The 19,836-nt window shown below is 45.8% G+C and overlaps 1 pseudogene; it reads right to left on the bottom strand.

The window, feature by feature from the left end:
• Nucleotides 1-12,328: 12,328 nt before the first annotated feature.
• LOC142438092 (U2 spliceosomal RNA) lies at nucleotides 12,329-12,499 on the bottom strand (annotated as a pseudogene).
• Nucleotides 12,500-19,836: the final 7,337 nt, after the last annotated feature.

Genomic DNA, 19,836 nt, shown 5'->3' with positions numbered 1-19,836 from the left:
GCTCACCCACTGAGATGCCCTCATTCCTTTCTCTCTGTGTAATACCAACTGCTTGTCGGCAGTCTGACTGTATCTTGTCAATGTGTCCACAGCATCCATCATTCATCCATTCCACACCCATTTATTAAACACCCAATATGGAGTAACAGGTAAAGGCTTGGTTGTGACCTGAAAGGTTGGTGTTTCTCTCTCACTGAGTGGCTCCATGCAGAAAGACTTGGCGACCTGCCCCCAGTCTAGAAAGCCTTATGGGGCAGTTTCATGGTGTCAAATGGGGTGCTATGAGTCAAAACCGACTGAGAGCACCTCACAACAAGATAGGACGTTATGTTAAACGCCCACAGATATGAAAAAAGCCCCGGTCCCCAAAGAGCTTGTATTTCCCAAAGAAAGACAGACACATGTAAACCACAAAATGAGTAAAATATTAGTCCCTTTGTAGTGCAAACAGTTTACATCCTTGACTGGTAAGTGAAAGTCTGAGGTTCAAGTCCAACCAGAGGCACCTCAGAAGGAAGTCCTAGCATCCTAGTTCCCAAACATCAGCCATTGGAACTCTGGTGCAACACGGTTCTGCTCTGACATGTGTGGGTTCTTCATGAGTGGGAGTTGACTCGACACTGATAACTAATATGATACAAAATGAAGCCCGGCAAGGAGCTATAGGGGGAGGGAAGGTGTCTTCTGAGCAGAGACCTACATACCTGGGAAAAGAGTCATGCTGACAAATGCATGGGGGAGATCACTGCATCTGAAAGATGGAACTGTTGACAGGATCAGGTAACAAGTATCAGGAGACACAAAACAAATAATCATATTGTTGAGAACAAGCGAGGGAGGTCGGAGTGGAGACCCCGAAACCATCTGTAGACAATTGTACATTCTCTCACAGAAGGGTCACAAGGAAGGGATGAGTCAACCAGGGTGCACTATAGCACTGATGAAATACAATATTTCTCTGGTTCCTTGAGGCTTCCTCACCCCAATATCATGACTCCAGTTCTACCTTACAAATCTGGCTAGATTGGAGCATGTATACTCGTACAGATAAGAGCTCTCCACACACAAAATCCAGGACATATAAAACCCCTCAGGAACAGAAATGGGAGTATCTATACCAAGAAGGTAGGGCGAAGGTGGGGTAGAAGGGGGAGAAAGGGGGAAACGATCACAATGATAGGTGTATAACCACCCACCCCTATAATGGGGAAGAACAACAGAAACATGGATGAAGAAAGACAGTATAAGATATGAAAATAATAATCATTTATCAAGGATCCACAAGGGAGGGAGGGAGGCGAGGGAAGGAGGGGGAAACACAGGAGTTGATACCAAGGGCTCAAACAAAGAAAATGTTTAGACAATGGTGACAACATATGTACAAATGTGCTCGATACAATGGATGTATGGATTGTTATGAGAGCTATGAGAACCTCTAATAAAATGATTTTAAAAGAATGAAAGATGGAACTGCAAGTACTTGCAGGTGGGGTACACATGGAACACTGGAGGGACTGCAAAGAGGCCGACTTGGCTATGGTAGAGAGATCCAGAAGGTGAGAAGAGGCGAGGCACAGAATGGGGGAGATGCTCCCTTGCAGGCCTGGTAAGCTCTGGTTAGAAGTTTGGCCATTTCTCTGAGTGAGCTGGGAGGCCATTGAAGGCTTTTGAGCGGGACGGCCCAAGTTCACTGTTAGGTGTGGAAGGGAAATAGTGGCACAGCTTGGAAGCTATTCCAGCAATAGAGGTGAGAGTTGACCAGGTCTGGCCCTGCGTCCAACAGTGGCGATGGTTAGACGTGATCAGAGAGATGTTGAGGGGAGAGCCGGCTGACAAAAGGCAAGATAAGTGGCTGTAGACCAGCTCTCACTTTAGTCTTGCAATGAACCGAGGACATAAAAGCTAACCCAGTCCCTCTGATCCAGTTCATCTTGCTCCTTCAAAATCAGTGCCCCAATTCACGAAAGGAACACATGGTGATGTTTTGAAAAGATACCAAGATGAGGTACCTGATTTTTATTACTTAAGTAAATCGTGACAGGAGACAAGTTACAGGCCCCACGATAATACAAACACGTTTCCTCCAAGAGTTCAGCCAAGGACCAACTAGACACCCTCTGAGGATCTGACAGTTAAAACCAGCGCAAAGACCAAGCCATTGGGCAGTGAGCTCATCTTACAAAGGGAGGTCAGAGAAGGTGAGTGGTGGCTGCGTTCCTCCCAGTGCTGTCCGAGTAGATGCTGTGTGAACTGTGAGAGACTCTGACATGGAGTCACAAAGACTATTTCAGCAGCTCTCAAACGTCTGGCTCTCAGAACAGGCCTAAATCTGACCCCAAAAACCAGCTAAGCTCAGCCCACGGATGGTGTTAAATCTGCTAGACCCAGGGGATCGCCAAAGGGTCAGCAGGAAGGTGATTGGATTCTGGACCCAATTCTACTCTGACTTAAGGCTGGAACCCAGGTTTTCCATCTATCACAATAGTAAACTTTTCTTCCCTTTTCTCCTTTGTGGGGAGATGAAGGACCGGTAAGTATCCAAATACTAATGCAATGTTTGGCAGCAACTTAGCAATGCTGACTCAATTGCCATCAAAGTTCAGGAAAGAGGAGATGGGGTGGGGGCCAAATGCAATTACTTCACCTTGCACCAAATGAATGCCTTCAGGGTTAAAGCACTTCCTTGCCATTGTTAGTTTTAAAAGCCACTGTCACCATGTCCCTTCAGCCTTGTACTCTAAGGCAAGAAAAATAGAAAAAAAAATCGTAGAGATTGAACAGGAGTAAAACTCTCTTTATTACTAGATGGCTTGACTGTATATTTGTAAATCCAAAAGAATATACAGGGAATTCAAACTGCTAAGTGGATTTCACAAGGTCACTGTGTACTGATCAATATAAAACTTTCATGGCATTTTATGCATCACCAACAAAAAATTAGAAAATGAATTTTTTAAAACATCACAATGGCATCATTTATTTAAAAAGACTAAGATAGGTTGTGTATGACTTCTATATGAAAAATCCACAAAATATTGATGAGAAAAATTAAATAAGACTAAATTAACAGAGAGATATATCCTGTGTGTGAATTGAAAGACACACTATCTGAAAGAGGCCAGTGCTCCCTAAATAGAGCTGCATAGCCAGGGCAACCATAATAAAAATCCCAGTGGCATTTTTGAGAACTTCAGGAGGCTGATCTTTGGCTGGTTAGACAGAGACTGTTGGGACCCCTGAGATTTTGGCCCTGCATCACCCTTTAGGTCTGGAAATGAACTCATCCAAATGACTATTTTCTTTTCTTTACTTTTTTCCTTACTTTTATTGGGGGCTCTTACATCTCTTATCATAATCCATACATTCCTCCAGTGTGTCAAGCACATTTGCACATATGCCACCATCATCATTTTCAAAGTATTTTCTTCCCACTTGAACCCCTGATATCAGCTCTCCATTTCTTCCTCCTCCTTCTCCCGCCTGCCCTCCCTCACGAACCCTTGATAAGTTATAAATTGTTATTATTTTCATATCTTACATTGTCCTCCATTGCCCCTCACCCACTTTTCTGTTATTCATCCCCCTGGGAGGGGGTTCTAGTTGAATCCTTGTGATCAATTCTCCCTTTCTCCCCCAGTCCCCTATTCCTCCTGGTATCTCTACTCTCCTTGTTGGCCCTGACGGATCCAAATGACTATTTTCAACAAAACAATAGGCAGGTCTATGGGATCAATAGTACACACCTTAGAATAATCAAGCATTTGAGATCAAAGGAAAAAAGGTCAGAAGAGTTAAGAACGAAGTAGGAATGGAAACAAGAACTACTGGGAAGCAGTGGGATCAGAGATGCTACGTTTTGGTGGGTATGTATACATTGTTGAATGGAAAACTAATCAGCTCTGTAACCCTTCACCCAACCCACAATAAAAATTCACATATGTGTATATATTTAATGCTTATTTTCATATGTATGTGGAAACTCTAGAGGAGCTCTGATGGCAGAGTGGGTCACATGTTGGGCTGCCAACCAGAAGACCAGCAGTTCAAAACCACCAGCCAGTTCAAGGTTGAAAGATGGGGCTTTCTACTCCTGTAAAGATTTACTTTCTCAGAAACCCACTGGGACAGTTCTACTCTGTCATATAGGGTCACTGTGAGTCAGAGTCAACTCAATGGCAGTGAATTTGGCTTTTGGAGTTTGGTACGGATGTACAGAGAACCTAGAATACCAGGAATACTTTGAGGAAAAAGAACAAACTTGGAATACAGATAAAACCAACGTTCAAAGAACAGAATCAAAGCTAGAGTGATTAAGGTAGTGTGATATTGGTGCAAAGATAAACATATAGGCCAATGGGATGGAATACAAAATCAAAAGAAAGAATAGTAAGAGTTTTACTGCAATTCAGTGGAGAAAGAGATGACCTTTTCAATAAACAGTGCTGGAGCAATTGGATATCTAGAGGTTAAAAAGTAAATCTTTCCACTGCCTCATACAATGTAATCATAGACGAATTGTCAAAGAAAGAAAAAACTTCTTGAAGAAAGTATAAGGTCTTGGAGTAGACATGGTTATGGGCCTTAATAGGGAAGCTAACAGGTTACCACAAGTCAGGATCATAAAACAGTAAGGACACAGTGTTTGGACCACACAGCACCTCCCCTCAGGCCAGCAGCCAATTCTCTCCAGTCTTAAGGCTCTCAGACACTTAGTCCCTTGGCCTCTGCCTTGTTCAGGGGCCTGGAAGCCCACCTGCTGCTTTCTGGTCTCTGTGCTGTGGCTCTTCTGCTCTGGCACCTCTGGTCATGGTGTGGCATGACCTCTACTGCCTCCACCACTGCAGGTAGGGATCTCGGAAGGACATGCTCTGCTGGTGACTCTTCTGCCTTGAAGCCCCCAGGAATTCCCTCTTCTGCTTCTGAGATGGTTCTCTTGTAGCCAGGAGAAGGACAACTAGAATTGACCAGTCTTCTCTAGTGCTTCACACACCTCATTTGCATAGTCCTCCTCAATCATTTGGGAGGAGTTACAGAGACAAGGATAAAAGAGCCATATTAAGAAATTTCTCTTCACCATATGAGTTCAAGAAGAGGTAAACTGAAAGAAGTGTTTTAACATTGCTGTATGGAGCTAGGGGTGAGGGGTGACAAAGGGCAAAAGGGAATCTTTTAGGGTGATGGAAATGTTTTTAAATCTTGATCTGAGTGGTAGACTGAAATATACATGATCTATCTGATGTCGGTAATGGTATCCTTCATTCCACCTCCTCTTGGGAACCCATCTAGAATATCTGGCAGCTCCCCGTGTACTTCTCTGAAACCATTTTTTGAAGTTATCTTCAGCAAAGCTTGACTTGGATGTGGCATTAATTTCTACATTCTGTTCATGACCAAAGGGTCACTCTTCCAGTTGCTTAGCCAGGTAGCCATGTTCCAAAGTTCTTGGCATCGATGAGTGAGTGCTTCCAGTGTTTCCTTCATTCAGCAAAAGATCTCAATTACTATTATTGTTCTTGTTGGTAGGTGCCACCGACATGCCCCAACTCCTAACGACCCCGTGTACAATAGAACGAAACACTGCGCTCGTCCTGCACCATCTTCACAATTGTTCTTCTGCTTGAGTCCATTTTTGTCGCCTCTGCATTAATCCATCGTGTAGAGGGTACTCCTCTCTTCTGCTGCCCCAAGAATGACGTCCTTTTCCATGATCTGGTTTCTCCTAGTAACATGCCCAAAGTATGTGAGACGATGTCTTGCCATCCTCGCCCCTAATTGGTGTTCTCAATTGATATCCATCATTTCCTGGAGCCTGGCTTTCCACCAATGTCTTCACTGCTGTTTATACTTCTTCCTTCAGTATTATTGCTTCTTGATCATATGGTACCCTCTGAAATTGTCGCACATTAGCCAATTATTTTTGGTACAGTGACTTTGTGTATTCTTGCCGTCTTCTTTTTAATGTTTTATTGTAGCTTAGACAAAAGGTTTCAAAACAAAACTAATCTTCCACTCAATGATTCATACATATTTTGCTTCAGGGCCTTCATTGCAATTCCCAAAATGTAGGAGCACTTTTCCTACTTCTTCCCCATTTCCCATTGGTCCTTCTTTCCTGTCCTTCCTGTCTTCTGTGCTTTCTCCCTGGACAAATGCTGGCCTTTCGTTCTTTTGTGGGTGGCTGTTCTAAGGTGTGTTCCTCGTGGTGTTATCGTGCATCTTCTCAGTGGGACGGATGGGATGATGGCCCTTAGACCCTCTTCAAGCTTAAACTGAGTCACCCACTCTACCCAGGCCCCTCGAGTGTAATCTCTTTGAGAGAAGTGGGTTTTGGAGACTGGTGTTCACATGGTCAATTAGTCCATTGGACTCATCATTTGCATGTGTCCTCCATTTTCATCACTCTTCTTTTTTTGTTTGTTTTAAACGTTTTATTAGGGGCTCATACAACTCTTATCACAGTCCATACATATACATACATCAATTGTATAAAGCACATCTGTACATTCTTTGCCCTAATCATTTTCTTTTCTTTCTTTTTTTTTCCTTTTCTTTTTTTACATTTTATTAGGGACTCATACAACTCTTATCACAATCCATACATATACATACATCAATTGTATAAAGCACATCCATACATTCCCCGCCCCAATCATTCTCAAAGCATTTGCTCTCCACTTAAGCCCTTTGCATCAGGTCCTCTTTTTTTTCCCCCTCCCTCTCTGCTCCCCACTCCCTCATGTGCCCTTTGTAATTTATACATCGTTATTTTGTCATATCTTGCTCTATCCGGAGTCTCCCTTCCCCCCCTTCTCTGCCGTCCCTCTCCCAGGGAGGAGGTCACATGTGGATCCTTGTAATCAGGTCCCCCTTTCCAACCCACTCACCCTCCACTCTCCCAGCATCGCCCCTCACACCCTTGGTCCTGAAGGTATCATCCACCCTGGATTCCCTGTGCCTCCAGCCCTCATATGTACCAGCATCACTCTTCTTTACTCTGGGGTAGAGGGCTGCAGAGCTAGTGGTTATTCATTGGGCTGCAGCTTGAAGCCGCCAGCAGCTTCGCGGGAGAAAGGCTGGACGTTCTTCTCCTGTGAACAGTTACAGTCTCGGAAACTCACGGGAGTCGCTCTGAGTCAGCATCGACTCGACGGCAGTGAGTTTGGTTTGTCTTTCCTGTGGACAGAGAGAGCTCCATAGCTGAGTCTCAGAGGGCAGTTCACACATGGGCTTTTAAGAGCTTACTTATTACCCACTTACGTAGGATGTAGAGCATTATCTTTGTGTACTATGTTATGCCAGTTGACATTGATGTTCCCTGAGATTATGATCCTGAACCCCCACCCCAGCCCAGTGGATCATTCTTTCGAGATGTTTGTTTATGTCTAAGACGTTTTCATAACTTTGCCCCCTGGGTGCTGTGCCACAGTCCTGGATATATTTGCCACAATGGTAGATACTCATGTACAAATACCCTCCGTTAAATATCTATACCAATGATTGTTATTGCAGGAATGCGTGTACAAGAGTACTTGTCTCTGTAGCCCATGACTTTGGTACGTCTCCCAGTGCCTTCCATCCTCATCATACTTGACTTTGTCTTCTTGAGCAGCTCCTTGAGGTCATTTCTTGGCCATTTCTTCCATTTACCGGTATTTTGCTACACCACATTCAGGAGCAAGTTTGAGTCTCTTCTGACATCCATTCTGATCTTTGCTTTCTTTCCTGTCTTGTTAGTGACCTTTCATTTTCTTCACCTATGATGTCATTCCACAATTTGTCTGGTTTGGGGTCAATTGTCTCTAAATTCAGATGTGAGATACTGAAGGCTCTATTTTGGCTCTCGTGGGCTTGCTTTAATTTTCCTCAGCTTCAACTTAAAATTGCAAACAACCGAAGGTCTGTTTTATGGCCAACTCCTGGCCTTCAGCCAGCTGATGATGTCTACTTTTCCATTGTCGCTTCCTGCATATGTAGCTTATTTTATGCCTGCGTATTCCATCTTGTGAGGCCCCTGGATTGCTGAAAAGAAGGTATTTGCAATGAGAAGGTCGTTGGGGTTGCAAAACTCTATCATGCACCAGCCAGTGTCGTTTCTATCAGGATGGCCATATTTTGCAGGTACTGACCCCCCTTCCTTTTCCAACTTGCACATTCCAATCACTAGGCATTATCAATGCATCTTGATTTCATGTTTGATCCATTTCAAACTGAAGAAATTGGTAAGCCCTTTAATTTCCTAATCTTTAGTATGAGTGTATAAATAACAATCCCATTAACTCTTCTTCTTTGTAAGCAGATGGATATTTTTTCTATCACTGACAGACAGTGTTGTACTTCAGACAGACCTTGAAATATCCTTCATAATGATAAGATACTTTTTCTCTTAAGTTTTTCAAGCCCAGAATAATAGACCAGATGATAATCTCATTAAAAATGACCAATACTAGTCTATCTTCGCTCACTAATGCCTAGGAAGTTGATCTTTAAGAGTTCCATTTCATTTTACATGACTTTTAATTTTTCTAGATTCATATCTTATACATTCCATGTTATGATGTTTGCAGTTATGTCTGCTCATTTTGGACTGTGTTCCATCAGCGAATGAAAGTCCTACACTTTAACTCCGCCCACATCATTAAGGCTGAGTCACTGGTTCTGATAGCTGTGCAGAACGTTGTCCTCTACGTCACCCCCACAAAGTGCCACCAAGATAAGGCTTCTGGTTCTAATTGTGTTTCCAACATGAGCTCCTGGACAAGCCTTCGCGGAAACGCTTGCTGAGATTTCTTTGTGATCTCCAAGTCGCTGTCTTCAGGCAAAACCCGTGGGCTGTATCATGGAGGCATCATTTTTCTCAACCAGAATTAACTCTTAGATGTCTCTCGGACAGTCCTAACTCTCAAAAGACCTCTTCTTCACCCACTGCTGGGAAAAGCACTGCAATCATCATGGACATGGCTTTCTTCCATCTTCCCAAAGGATTGAGAGGAGTGTAGGTGGTGACTCAGGTGTTTGCTCCCTTGAAAGCATTTGTTTCTTAGCACATTCAGCATTTTGACTTTCCTTGGCTATTGAGAAGCTATGTCCTCAATGACATAGATATAATCAAAATAAGAAGAGAATACGTTTTACCAAAGTTAAGGAAAAGACTCACCAGGCCGTGAAATGGTCCCAGGAAATTGGGAAGAAATGAGAAAAATCAACACACTAAGGGATGCACATATTAAACTTCTGGACTCCATTGAAAGGAAAAAATTCCCTGTGAGGTTGCCACAAGGCAAAAAAAACAACAAGGGGTTCGCCATGAAGTATCAGGATCTTTCAAGAGCTGTCTGTAAGATGGGGGAAAAAAGGTAGTAAGGTCTTTACATGTTTATGGGAAATTAAATTTGTCCCTAGAACTCAATACTCTGACAAAAGACCATTCTGGTATATGTTAGTCTGAGTGGACTAGAAAAACAAATTCATAGACACTCGTGTGTATAAGAAAGAGCTTCATATAAGAGAGAAATTGCATATTGAGAAAACATCCCAGTCCAGTCCAGATCAAGTCCATAAGTTCAATATTAGCCCATATGTCCAAAACCAGTCTATAAATTCATCTTCAGACTTACACAACACATGCGATGACACTGAATTCAGGAAGATCACAGGCCAGTGGGTGGAAAGTCTTGTGGATCCAGTGGCCGTGGAAGCATCTCCTTTCAGTGCTGGTGTGGGTCTCCATGTGGCTCCTCCAGCTCCAGGGCTCTGACTCCATCCGTGTAGCTCCATGTGGCTTGTGTATCAGAGAGAGTTTGTCTGCCTCCAGTGAGCTATTTATCTTTGTAGCGCCTCTAAATGAGGTCATCAAACTGCAACCTGATTGACCGGGTAGACTCCTCCACTTCACAAGTCAACAGATTATTTAACTTCCACATGGTACAAAACGAAAACAGAATCAGAGAAACAAATGATGATAACATTTATATAAGAATTGCTAGATGATATCTTTCAAAATATGGACAAGTGAACCCCAAATGGATAAAGAAACGGGATAGGAAGGTAATGCAACATGGAGGCAGTACCCCCTCGAGGTGGGAAGAGCTACAAAAATGGTGTCCTCTTGCCTCGTACAATGGTCAGACCTATCCCTATTAAGAGAAGGAACATAAAGTAAAAAGGAGAGTAGCAACAATGTGAACGTAAACAACAGAAAGCAGTAAAAGATTTTAAGCCGGTCACTTGGCTTGTAGAATGAAGTTGACTTATCTAAAGAGGTAAAAGTGTGGAAAGGGAATTAATTCTGCTACATGGAAAACCTAGGACGCCGAATCAAAAAAACATGTGATTTTAATTTCAACCCCAGATTTCCTCATGCATGTTCCAAACAATATGGTTTGCTCATTAGATTTCAAGGACTAATCCAAGTTAGGTTGCCAAATATACACCTTGAAAAAACTGAGAACTGTTTTGAAGGAAAGCCCAATAAATTATTAGTGCTCCTTTGCTGGCGTGGGTAGCAGGAAAGTATATTCAATTTATAAAAGCACCAAATACGCTAAAGTCTCCAACTGCTCCATCACCCCTAAGTCCCCGGGTTTCTGTCTGGATGTCTTTCTCTTCAGGGCGTTTCCATAGTGCATTGGACGCACCCATGCGCACATCCGACCAGCTGGGATTCCCACCAGAAGCACTGCCTATTCCTTGTGGAAATGCACCCGGGCCACAGGATTCTCTTTTGTGGAGGGGGCTCACCTTGCGATTCTGAAAAGACAGACGTCTGCTGACTGTCCAAGGTGTTTCCATTGCCCCTGAAGCATTAGTCTGGGACAGCTGTCTCCTGGGCTGAGAAGAAACATGGGGGAACTTTCTTGAGAACAGAGAGTGTGTATTATCTTGACCTGAGTGATGATGACATGGTGTATACATCTTTCTTTTGTCCAACTTTCATGAGCCTATGAAGTGATTGAAAAGGACATCATGTGTGCTAGAGGGTCAGCAAAAACAAAGGAAGCCCTTCATGAGATGGGTTGACAGATCAGCTGCAACAATGGGCTCAACTCTATAAATGATTTTAAAGATGGCAGAGAACTGTGCGATGTTTTGGCCACCACGCATGGACACGGAGTCAATGGCAACTAACAAGTGCACCATCATTGACTCAGACTCACTGTCATCGTGTCCATGCCGACTCATAGGGACCCTATGGATGGAACTACCCTGGTGGATTCTGAGACGGTAGATCTTTTGAAGGTCATTGGGCAAAACACTTAAGATTTGCACTGTACCGTATGCTTATCAAAATCACAATCTTTAAAAGTCAACGTTGAGAAAAGAGAGAGTGAGAGCTGCTGAGTTGGAGTTGGCAAGCAAATGCACTCTTGCTGAGTTTTTGCTCTAAGGGGCAGCAAAGCCATGGGGCGGTGGCTAAAGGAGATGGAGGGGCAAGGGAAACTGTTTGCAAATGGGAGAGACGACAGAAGGCTTCGAAGCCGATTTGAAGGCCCTCCTAGGAAGGGGAGAGGGCTCCATTGCTGGGCCTGGAATCTAGTGCAGAAATGTAAGACTTGACCATTGGTGGACAGTTTCTACATTGGAAAGTCAAACGGTTGGGTACAAGTGAAGGAGGGCTGCAGATCTGCTGGTTAGAGCATGTGGAAGTTCTCTTCTGACTACATCTAGCTTAAAATGACTAGTGAAGACCGTGCTGGTTCAGTCAGTGGTAACATTCTCCTTTGATGCTGGAGAGTCAGGATTTGATTTCTGGCCAACACACCTCATGTGTAGGTCACTACCTGTCCGTGGAAGCTTGTATGTTGCTATGAAGTTGGGCAGGTTTAAGCATGGCTTCCAGACTAAGCCAATTTAGGAAGAAAGGCCTGGTGATTTGCTTCCAAAACACCCAATTTAAGTCCTATGGAGCAAAATGAACCCAGCCAGTGTTTAGTTCAGTTGCACATGGGGGGGAAAATCCTAAAAACATGAGTTAGCTAGATGACAGCTAATAACAATAATACAGACAGTAATATGAGGGGGGTACCCCCCAAACGGAAAAAAGTTCCACTGGGCATAGCTTTCATAGGATGCATTTTACCCACTAGGCGAGCATCCAGCAACTTGCTCTGAGTTAGTGCACCCAGTGGAATCACCTGGGAAGGTTCTCTGGTCACCATGAATTTTTTCATTAAGACAGTTTCACGTGAACCTCATTTTTTGTGATGGCTGATTTAAGAGAACAGGATGCAGCTGTGAAGTTTTGTTTCCTGCTGGGGAAAATACCACAGAAACTGTTGTGATGTTGAACACAGCTTACAAGGATAGTGCTATGGGAAAAACTCAAGTGTATGAGTGGTTTTCTAATTTAAAAAAAAGTGAAATGTCAATTGGTGACAAACCTCATTCTAGATATCTGTCAACTCCCTAAATGTATGAAAATGTTTACTTGTAGTGTATTTGGATTTTGTTCCACCAGGTCAGACTAGTACACTTGATCTTAGCCAAAAGGCCGAGAAGCGATAGGTCAGACTATTAATCAAGCTTTCTATTGAGGGATTCTGAAATGATTGTGTAACAGTGTGCAACAAAAAAGGCCTGATTTAGGGCAGATGGGTGACTGGTTTTGCTACAACCACAATGCACCTGCTCACGCAGCCATCTCAGTGTGCCAGTTTTTGACCCCAAAAAAGCATGCCTCTCTTGCCCCATGCACCTTCCTCACCTGACTTCGCTCCATGCAACTTCTTTTTGTTTCCATGAATTCTGAGGGACATGAAAGGACAGTGATTTGAGGACATAGAAGAGGTGAAGAAAAAAAACTAGGAGGTGTTTCCAAGAATGGAACTGCAGATTTGATAAATGTATTAAGTGTAATGGAATGTACTTTGAAGGTGATAAATTAAATAAATTAAATACTAGCTTTTGGGTGGAGTACCCCTTAGTATATCAACTAGTGTGAGCACAGGGATGAGGCACAGAAAGAATGACAAAAGAAGAGTGTGAAACAGTTATCTAAGAGAGGGAGGAAATGAATGGATTGGTACTGAGGTCTTACAAAGCTCATGAGCAGCCAGCTAAGGTGCTCCACTTATTCACAAGAGAAAGTTAAAGGAGAGAAAGAGAGAGAGACAATGAGAGAGGAAAGGCGAGAGAGAGAGAGAGAGAGAGAGAGAGAGAGAGAGAGAGAGAGAGAGAGAGAGAGAGAGAGAGAATGGGCTGGGCAACATGCAGTGTCCACTTGGCTAATGGTCATGAATCTGAAAGACGAGCACTCACCATCATGGGGACTTTGTTTAGTCATGTTCAAATGACGCACAAAGGAGGCAGGGAGCTGGGTTTGAGCAGGAGTAAGCAGCTTCCCAAGTGATTAACACCAGGGAGCAGAGTTGCTTAGAAAGGAGTGGATACAGTGATGGAGCACAGGATCCTTGCAGAGAGAGGAGGGAAGACAACCTAACAGGTGGACAAGGAGCAGTGAAAAGATGGTAGGATGAATGAATTGTCACCCCAGTGCCGCGGCTGAGTGAGGACCAGTGGGAGTAAGCTGGAAAGTGTTGGGACTCTGGAGGGATGCTTCAGTTGGTCAGGTCAAGGTCTAGGACACTACCATCAGAGCACGTGACTCAAGCTCATGGGACCAACGTGAACGAGAGGAGGCGTTCAAGGGGTGTGTGTGAGAACAACAGCCCTGTCAAGAAGTCAGGGGTGGTGTTGGAGGGGTCGACAGAGATACAAGAGGAGAAGGAAAGACATAGAGAGTCCAAGGATAACTTGAACATCTCTCTGATGAAATGCAATGAAACATAGATGCTCTGAGAATGGAAAATCGCAGGGCCTGGAATGGAAGACATCTGCCCCTGCTCAGGCCTACAGGAAGACAAGAGACTCCCCTTGAGAGAGTTTTAGTAGACTGGATGTCCTCAGGGAAGAATCAGCCTTCCATCAGAACAAGAAGACAAATGAATGGCTTAGGAAAACATTCCTGGGATTTTGTGAATGAATCAATGGTAATTCCCAGAGGGTCATGTGCAGGGTTTGGGGAATTGGGGAGATTGTGGGGCTATGTGCACAACCCTATGAGGATGAAAGGCCAGCAGTGAAGGCAGTACTAGAGCCATTCCCCTCTGAGGTCCTGGCCTGGCCATCTGGTCTGGTCTGGGAAGCAGTAGGCAGATCTCTCCTGCCCTGGGAAACCAACCAGACCACCACCACCACCACCACCACCCACCTCCCCAGGCTTGTAGAATGTTCCCTGTTCCCTTCCTTGTGGATCATCACCTGCAATGCCATGAACATTCCCACCACTCTCCTCTCCGTTCCCTTTTCCTCTGAAGAGTACCCACCACCCAGGGCTTCCTTTGCAGGCCTGAGAGAGGCAGTCAATGACTCCGTTGTGGTGGTTGGCCCCTCCTGGCAACTCCAGGCACAGGGAATGAGAGACTGCCCAGTCCAGCACCATCCCCACCAACAGTGGGAAAGCAGCCCTTTGTGAGCCACACTGTTCTCACTGGCTGATTCTTACAAGTTGCTCACCAGGCTTTCCTTCCTACTCATCTTAGCCTGGAGGCTCTTCTATCTTGCGGTCAGTCGTCAGGCCTCCGCTGACAACGGGGGATGGCTGCACGGGAGGTTTTTCCAGTGGAAGAATTCCAGCACTGAACCACTGGAGGACCGCCGAATCCATTGTCTAGTGACGCTGAGGTTGTCTGGCATAAAAGACCTCAGAAAGCTGCTATTAAATTGTTTCCATTTAAAAATGGGCCCTGGGCAATTACTTCCCTTTGCCCAAATTTTCCTTCTTTGTAAAATGAGCGGGTTAGATTAGGTGACTTCCAAAGCCTTTTCAGTTCTTCTCTTCCAACTCCGTGAATCTATGAATCCACATGCGACCAGCAGTCTGAATCAACTAGCGTCAACTCCATGCCTCTCAGGGTATCTTCTCTATCGAGTTGATCACACAGGGGGTGGCCATGGGGAATCGATCACACGGATCAACCTAGAACCCCCTCTCTCAGGGGGACAAACAACAGGAAAGTGGGTGAGGGGTGACGGAGGACAACGTAAGATATGAAAATAATAATCTATAACTTATCAATGGTTTGTGAGCGAGGGTGGGTGGGTGGGGGAGGGAGGGGGAAGAAATGGGGAGCTGATATCAGGGGCTCAAGTTGGAAGAGAATGCTTTGGAAATGATGATGGCGGCATATGTGCAAATGTGCTTGATACAGTCCATGAATGTATAGATTATGATAAGAGATGTAAGAGCCCCCAATAGAGGTATTTGATTAAAAAAATTGTATATTCTATTTTTAATGAAAGAGCACTAAATAAAAAGCAAGTCTATGATTCTATGATATTTCTCTGTGTGCTGAGGACACAGGACTAAGTAAATAAGGAAAATGTTAACTCTGGAATAGTGGTTAAGGCCTGGGCTGCTAACTGCTAGGTCAGTGCTTCCAAACCACCAGAAACGCCCTGGAAGAAAGATGGGGCCTTTATCACTGTCAGCAGGTCCAGTCTCAGAAACCCACAAGGGCAATTCTACCCTGTCCTCTAGGATCACCCTGAGTTGGCATCTACTCGGTGGCATGAGTTTGTTTGATTTTATATAAGAACATGGACATGTTATTATCTACAGGCTGTTGAATTGTTTTTTATTTGTATTTCATATCATTTATTGAATGGTTTAAGGAATAAATTAATAGTCTTTGTCTATATAATATAATATTATGTAAAGTGTATATTACTCTTATTAAGACTATCTCAAATATCTTTGTTAAGTGTTTATCATGAATAGTATTATAGAGTAGTAGTATTTTACAGATGTTCTCATACAAAAGAGTTGCCAATAGTTCTATTTTCCCTTCAATATCTCTTTCTCCCTTGTTCCATAGGAATAAACATTTTGGCTAAACCACAACAAAAAAGCAAGCAAGGCTGGCCGTGTGATACAAGGCTCTCCTGAGACGCAGAGCCAACAGGAGATAGGGGGTTTGTGTGTGTAGGTGGGGGCAGGGGTGGGTGGGGGATGGGGGGTGGGGCGCTAAGGGTTGGTTTGGGGGTGTTAAGTACATGATAGATTTGTTTTCAGAACGTGGCTCCTGCAACGTGGGGGTTGACACCTAAGGCAGACCAGCAGGGTGAAGATGGAGGCAAATACTGAAACAGCAGTCTTAAGTTGGGAGTCTGTAGGGCAGGCCGGCGGCTGGCAAGTCAGATTGGATTTCTACGTTACGGTCTGGAGGCAGAACCCCTTCTCCTTCGGGAGGCCTCGGTTTTTGCTCCGAAGGTCTCCGAAGGTCTCCAATGGGTGGGACAGGAGCCCACCACACTACCGAGTCTACGTGTTAAACTCATCATTGAGCTGCCTTCCCATTCGAGCCAAGCTGCCACATCAACTGAGCCATCTCTGGCCCTGCTCCTCAGAGGCCCCTCAGGCCCTCGCAGCCCTGTCTCCGGGGGTAGCACCCAGTGTATAACACCTTGTCGCATTTGCAGACAAGGCCCCCGATGGATGCTGATGCTGGCAGCAGCGACGGGGTCAGCCAGGCGCACAGCACAAGCGGAGACCAGGGCAGGGCCTTCAGATGCTCAGGAAAGGACCTCGTGAACCAGGTGGCCTCAGCCTGCCCAGTGCAGGAAAAAAACACGAGAAGAAACTAAATGAGGGCTTGCTTCAATGGCCGTTGGACTTAGGGCCTGTTTTCAGTTGGGATGTGGTCATAAACATCCTCCACGTATTGCACCCAAAGAGAGCATGTTTCATTTCCGTTTTAGGAGATGGGATAAATCTCTGCTCGGCTCCAGGGTCCAAGGACGTGCTCTGTAGTCCCGGGTCTCTCCTCCCCCTCAAGCTCCCTCTCTGGGGAGATGCCCCACGCAAGACAGGACACCACCTTCCCTTCCGGGGGAGAGAGGAGGTTGGAGCAGGAAGATAAGCAGTGATGACCAGGGGGAAGCAGATAACCTGCTGTTTAATTTAGCTCTTCTTGCCTCATCCTGGTCCCTGCCCAGAACTTTGAAAACAGAACTGCCAGGCTGCTGGCAGGAAAAGGACAGCGGAGCAGGAACGCACGTAGAGAAATGTTACAGGGAAGGGGGGGCTGGGAAGGGGGGAGTCACTGAGAGGTCACCCCCTCTCCCTCCCTCTCAGTCTCCACACTCAGGCAGCAAACACCAAACACAGGCAACTGCCCTAGGGTTCCCCAATCCGGTGGTGGTGGTGGTGGTGGTTGTAGCTGTGAGGAGTAGCTGTCAGTCAGCCCCTTACCCTCTCCCCTCCCCCTGTCCTCCCCTCTCCCCAGCCTGTTCCAGCCCCACCGTCAGTGACAAGACCAGGATTTTCTTTGGCTCATTTTTAGAAGCAGATCACCAGGTCTTTGTTCCTAAGCCATCTCAGTCTATAAGCTCATAGAACATGTTGCTATCATGCAGGAGGGGGCTTGTTGTGCTGGAGATGCGTAGACCGGGCATTGAGTCCGGGGCTCCTGCATGGTGTTAGGTGCCATCGAGTTGGCTGTGACTGTGTGTACACCAGAGTGAAACACCGCCCCGCCCTGCGCCATCCTCACAACTGTTCCTGTGCTTGAGCCCGTTGTTTCAGCCGCTGTGTCCGTCCATCCATCTCCTTGAGGGCCGTCCTCTCTCTCAACGACCCTCTACACGACCGAACAGGACGTCCTCCTCCAGGGACTGGTCTCGACAGCATCCACAGCACGGAGGTGGCATCTCACCGGCCTTGTCTTTAAGGAGCATTCTGGCTTTGCTTCTTCCCAGACAGATCGGTTTGTTTTGTCATCCGCCACACAGAAGGTGAGAAATCTATCACGGATGACCACCACCTCCTCATCGTGCTGGTAGAGCGGATGACAGGGGCAGAACTGGAAAGGCGCTCGGGAACTATAATGTCTTTTGCTGTTGTGATTGCTGTTCCCCCACCCACTCCCATCCCCCACCCCCAGTTGCCAAAAAAAGCAATTAGACTTCTCCACCCCAAACCCGAACATCCAGGATGAGACCACGAGACTCACTACCACAATGTCAAGGCCGACTCCCGGCCACCCTATAGGACAGGGTAGAACTGCTCCTGCGGACTTCGGAGGCTGTAATTCTTTAGGGAAGTGGAGCGGAGCCGCTGGTGGTTTCCAACTGCTGCCTTTGTGGTTAGCAGCCCAACGCATAACCACTTCACCGCCAGGCCTCCTGTGAGGATGTTGGAAGCAGAGCAAACACCAGAGCATATCACGCGGCCGCACCAACACTGCTTTGAGTCTACTCTGGAGCGCTTTGAAGAAACAGTTTGAAACTCAGTCACTGCTAACCCCAGGGCCCGGTTCTGCTCTGTCACATGGGGTCGCCATAGGCTGATGACAAGTGGGAGTGGTGTTTATACAGAATGGAATTTGAAGTAGGACTAGAATGTTCTTGGAATCCCTCCAAAGGGACTGACAATTCCAGATGCTGAGGGAATCCCCTTGGAATCATCAGCGTCCCTTCAAGGCCAAGATTGACAAGGCCCGGTTTATTTTGAACACCAGAGCAGATGGTCCCTGCTGGCCTCTCCCAACACAACTCACCTAGATTGCAGGGACTCTGGGAACATTCCCTTCCCACTGGTCTCAGAAGCGGGTTTTCTCCAATGGAGTCGGACACGATCCCATGGACTGACCTGGTAACAGGGCCATGTTATGGCCCAAGACTAATGGCGGCCACCAGAGGGTTTGTCCAGATTTGCTATCAGGTGATCATCTCCAGGATCCCACCTCCCCTCTGGAAAAGACCCCAAATATTCCAGCCCAGGTTCAGTAGTGCATGAAACAGACAAATCAGAGAGAGCGGTACTCAGAAAGTCCAGGGAGAGTCAGCAGCGCAGGACTTCCGATGACCTTATCGCGTCCTGCTGAGATTGCTGAAGGTCTAGGTCATGTCCATGCACCTCTCTTTCCCACCCTCCTTCTCTCAGGGTCAGACGGTCATCTCCCAGTCTCCTCAGTTCCTCCCCATTTTCTCTCTCTGCTATTCCTCTAAGAAGATTGATTGGTGTAGGTCCCTTGGTGCTGCCAAGATGTGCTAGGTTCGTAACTCAAAGGGTGGCTGTTGGAACCCACCCAAAGACCCCACAAAACCAACCAACCAGCCAGTCGGCTTTAGGAGAGGTCGTAGCCAAGGAAAACCTACGGAGCAGCTGTACTCGGTGACCCCTGAGACCGCCGTGGTTCCGATTTGACTTGGTGGCACAAGACAAGGCTACAGTACTTAATCCTGTCTCAGAGGATCCCGGTGAACGCAATAACCTTGGGTAAGCCACTGCCCTTCTCAGGACTCCACCTCTCATTTGCTATGTTAAAAGAGGGCATGTGTTAGTCTGGGTGGACTAGAGAAACAAATTCATAGACACTCATATGTGTATGAGTAAGAGCTTTATATGAAGAGCAATTGTATATTAAGAAAACATCCTAGCCCAGTCCAGATCAAGTCCATAAGTCTGATATTAGCCCCTATGTCTAATATTAGTCTGTAAATTCCTCTCCAGACTCACGAAACACATGCAATGATGCCAAATGCAGGAAGATCACAGGTCAATGGGTGGAAAGTCTTGTGGATCCAGTGGCGGGGGAAGCATCACAGCACTGGTGTGGGTCTCCATGTGGTTCTTCAACTCCAGGGCTCTAGCTCCATCAGAGAGTCCCCATGTGGTTTGTCAGCAGGAAGACAAAGCAGGGAATGTGTGTCTGTCCTCCACTGAGCTATTTATCTCCTTAGCTCCTCTAAATGAGCTCATCAAGCTACAACCCGATTGGCAGGCTAGACTCCACCCCTTCACTCTTAATAGTCTCAAGTTGACACCAGATTATGTAA

This window comes from Tenrec ecaudatus, chromosome 1, assembly GCF_050624435.1.
Source record: "Tenrec ecaudatus isolate mTenEca1 chromosome 1, mTenEca1.hap1, whole genome shotgun sequence".
Classification (NCBI taxonomy): domain Eukaryota; kingdom Metazoa; phylum Chordata; class Mammalia; order Afrosoricida; family Tenrecidae; genus Tenrec; species Tenrec ecaudatus.
Note: the sequence above shows the minus strand (reverse complement) of the source record. Positions and strands in the feature narration are given on the sequence as shown.